The sequence below is a fragment of the Vigna umbellata genome, chromosome 9 (assembly GCF_029865625.1).
Source record: "Vigna umbellata cultivar VRB3 chromosome 9, Vumbellata_1.0, whole genome shotgun sequence".
In the NCBI taxonomy this organism is placed as follows: domain Eukaryota; kingdom Viridiplantae; phylum Streptophyta; class Magnoliopsida; order Fabales; family Fabaceae; genus Vigna; species Vigna umbellata.
Window position 1 is genome coordinate 39,556,381 of NC_142173.1, and position 4,644 is coordinate 39,561,024.

The 4,644-nt window shown below is 38.6% G+C and overlaps 1 pseudogene; it reads right to left on the reverse strand.

Annotated features, from left to right (window-relative positions):
* Positions 1 to 1,019: 1,019 nt before the first annotated feature.
* LOC148193493 (uncharacterized) lies at positions 1,020 to 4,364 on the reverse strand (annotated as a pseudogene).
* Positions 4,365 to 4,644: the final 280 nt, after the last annotated feature.

A 4,644-nucleotide genomic window follows, 5' to 3' on the forward strand; every position in this document is an offset into this window, starting at 1 on the left:
AACGTAATTGAAAACACTGAATTAAATGAACAAAGCATATAGACCGAATGGTCCTACAGATGACCGAACGTTTATACATTGAGATCGAACGGTCTCTAAAGCAAGTGCTGAAATTGGAAATGCAGAAAAATAAAGGAACTGAACGGAATGGACAACAAAGTGAACGAAAACAGTAACTGAATTATACTAAAGCAAGGTGTCGGAAAGAAACACTTAAACTCTTGGCTAATAAGGAAATGCACATTAATGTTGTGGAGATGCAACACGCCAATAGAAACATTCAATGCAAAAAGGCGGGAGTAAAATAAAAAATGCAACAAGTAAACCAAGCATTTAAATGCAATTCACAGCGGGAATAGCACTAAGAAGAAACAATAACAGTAAAGGGAACAAGTCAGCTGCTTTGCATTCTAATGTATAAAGTAATAAAACCAATGAAAGTGACAAAGGTTGGAAGCGTGACAACTTTTCTCCATAACAACAAAATGAACCATCGAGAGTTGTTACAATCAATAATTGCTTTCTCTTCTTAAAAAGGCCAAATGTTAAAAGGCCAAATGACACCGTGTGTGCCCTTTTTCTTTCTCACTGGCCGTCACACCCTTGCTAAATAAAATCAGCCATATACTTCCTAAAGAAAGAAAAGAAAAAACAAATTCCCTAGTGCTCTCCCTTTTGATCGTGAGAGTGTGCTCTCTTTTCAACAATAAATAAAAACTCTTTTCAATGGCAAACAGTAAAGAAATATCCAGCCCATTGCTTGCCAAAGTTCCTTCTACTGGACGTGAAAAAGTATGGGCTGCACCTCTCAAAGCACCTCAATTAATTCTTGCTGCACCGCCCTTTTTCTCTAAAGCACCACATCCTCCAAGCCCAAAAGGAAAGTGGTCCTCCACGTGTGCTCTTCTTCTTTTCATAACCCCTTCACTTGCTGGACCTCCTCATGGGCCATCTCCGTGTGCACCTCCTTTTCTTTGTTGGACATGTGTTGTCTTTTCTTTTCTTGCTCTCGGTGGCTGCTACACACCGTTCTCGATGATGGCCAAATGATCCGCATGCTTCTCCATGATGCTACACACCTCATCGACCCAGCATTGTGTCCTACGGATATCGTCGTCCTCATTAGTCGCATCATCTGGTGTAGGAGCTGACCTATGTTCGGATCTAATCTGTGAAAGTCTCGTAGAAAATTCTTCCTGTTCAAACATTAAAAGCAATGTTAGGGAATGATACAATAACATAACGAGAAATTAATATTAGTACTATTGTTATTTGCTTACATGAGTCTTCCGAGATCTTTCATCAACAAATTGATTAGTGCCCTTCCGAACATGAGTCTGTGCAAAGACCTCATCAACATGGATCGCCCGTCCTAGAGCTTGTGCCTGTAACATAATTTATAGTTAGAAGTGTACATGAAATAGAAAATACATAAGTTATATATGAAAGAAACACAAAAGTATTGAAATTTTACCATACGAATGGCATGCTCATGAACTGTGATCGACCCACCAGTATGCAAGGTACCACCCTTTTCAGAAGCTCTGTTCCTCTAGGCTGTAGCACACTTATTGCGAAACTCTGTTGAATTCCAATGAGCGAGTAAAGTGTTTCAAATGTGCTCGCCCAACTAGTAAGGGCGCTTGCCTGCATTACGGGCATCCCTAAACATCTTTGATAGTCGATGAGATGCTTTCATGTGGAAATTTATGTGTATTTGACTTTCATGTTCAGGTTTCCACTGCACCTTCATCTGTAACAATAAACAAAACAAACATCGATTAATAAACATACTAAAATAAGAATGACAATTAGTTTAATGGGTTGTTCACCGTAAAACGCTCCCAGAATGGCTTTTTGTCGTCTATAGGTATTGCTACCCAAGTAGGCAATGGATTCAAATATTGTTGCTTAATTGATCGTGTGATGGCCTGGGAAGCAACCCTGGATGGAATAAACCTGCATATAAAGAAATAAAATTCATTTGAAGTAAGACAAACTTTAAACATCAAAATGGTTAAAAAATGGATTAAAGTCTTACCCTTTACCATATGGCTCAATCCATGGTCGATCATGGAGGGGCGGGTCAACACCATCACCATCACCAACTAAATCTGGATCAGCAGATGGTGTGGCAATCTCAGAAGGCGGTATAGAAGATGAGGAAGGTATAGAAGTAGGGTCAGGGGGAGCAATAGGGGTAATAATCACAGGGGGAGGAGTAGGGGTAATAATCATAGGAGGAGGAATAATGTTTGTTGTAGGGGTACAAGGAGGGCGTACTGCAGGGGTAGGAGGAGGGTGTACGGCAGGGATAGGAGAAGACCCCACGGATGATGGACTAAGGACAGTAGTGATAGGTAGTGTAGCAGGCACCCTAAGTACATACTTTGGTGCCTGTCGTTGCCTCTTTTTAGGCCTTCCTACCCCCTTTCCTTTATCACGACATTCTGAACCTTCTCTTGTCATGACTGCATTGAAATGGTTACAAATAAAGTGAAAGAATAAAAAAGTCTAAGGAAGGATCAGTACAAGTTAACGTGAATGAAAAATAATTGCATACAACTTTTAAGCTGGTATTTTGCATAACTCAATTGGAATGTTTTTTAAATGCTAGTTAAATTTGCTACAATAAATGTCCAACATTCAAATCATCGTCATCATCATCTTCGACTTCTTCTTCTTCTTCTTCTTCATCATACTCATCATCGTCATTTTCTTCTTCTTCTTCATCATCATCTTCTTCATCATCATCATCATCTTCTTCTTCTTCTTCTCCTTCTTGTCGTCCTTGTATTGGTGCTTCTAATTCATCTCCATCACCATCAGGGTCGTGCAATGCGGTTATATGTTCAACTTCAATAATTTGTTGTGCTTGTGACATTTGGTCAAGTTGGTAGGCAACATCTTCCTCAAACTCATTTGAGTCAATGCGACCTCTAGGCTTGGTTTGTATTGCAACAGTCCAACCGCGTTTGTCAATATTACGGAATGGTGGATATGGAACATAATAAACATGTCTTACATTAGTTGGTAGAATGAAAGGATCAAACGGTCGATATCTTAATCTCAGGTAGAGTTCGACAATGTTAAACCTAGGATCCACTCTAGTACCAACTCTAGAAGGATCAAACCATTCACAATAAAAAAGTACTACTCTATTTGGAGAAGTAGTGGTGTTGTACTCTAGCTCATATATTTTATGAATGATGTCGTAGAAATCATCATAGGAACCTTCAGTAAGGCCCTTGACGTACACACCACAATTTGTTGTTTTCTTTCCTTTAGGCCACTCATGTGTATGGAATGTGTAATCATTGGTGAAGTAAGTGTGTCATTCTTTCACACATCTCATTAGCCAATTGGATAGATGTCTTAACTCGTGAACTATGGGAGTTAATGCCTAATTAAAAACCAACAAAATTTCAAAGCAAGAGACAAATTAACCTTGCTCAAAACATGGGAAAAAGTACGGACCTGATTTCTGAACCATTAAGGAAACTCTGAGTGTATTCTAGCAGAAGCATTTCCTTCTACGACTTGCTCAGCCACAAGAAATGAGCTGGTACGAATGAAATGAATTAGTGTATAACAATTTAAGCATTGCAAAGGTAAGAGTTGGATGATGACATACTCAAGGTACGACTTAAGTTCATTGCAATTGATTAAGACATGGACATGAGCAGAGTTGAATCAGCATCAGTTAACCAATGAGTAAATTATTTCCCTGCATGACGGCCTGATTGTCGAAAAATTGACAATTTACCTTGACATGGTTCGACTTGCCATTGCATTTCATTTCTTACATTACTAGGGGACAACATGAAGTTTTTGAAATAATGTGAACAAAAATATGTTGTCTCTCTATGCAAGTAAGCTGCACAAATTAATCCTTCTACTCTAGCTTTATTTTTAACTGAATGTTTGGATTCTCCCATAAACCTTTCAAAGGGATACATCCACCTGTACTGCACCGGTCCCCCAAGCCAAGCTTCATAAGCAAGATGAATTGGAAGATGCTCCACTAAATCAAAGAATGCAGGTAGGAATATTCTTTCTACTTTGCATAGAATAATTGGAATATTTTCTTCCATATTTCTTAGGGAATTTTCCTTTAGTGTCGTGCAACACAAATCTTTAAAGAAGTTACTGATTTCTATCAGTGGATTTAACACGTGCATTGACAAACAACTGAACGCAAGAGGGATGAAAGTCTCCATAAATACATGACAATCATGACTCTTCAACCCTTGAATAGTAACATTCTGAACATTGGCACATCTGGACAAGTTAGAAGAATATTCATCTGGCATTCTAAGCTCCTTGATCCATCCATAAACTATTCTTGCCTTGTCTTTTGACATGGTGTAATTGTCTTTTGGTTTGAACAATCGGCCGTTAGCTTGCGCCTTCAACTCTAAGTCTTTTCGCCTACAATACAAAGGTAAATCTTTTCTTTTTTTGTCATTATCTTTTGTCTTCCCTTTAACATTCATAATTGTGTTGAACACATTGTCAAAGAAATGTTTTTCAATGTGCATGACATCTAGGTTATGTCTTAGCAAGTTGTCTTTCCCATAGGGAAGATCCCAAAATATGCTTCTTTTAGTCCAATTAAGCCACTCCCCAAACCCTTCTATCCTA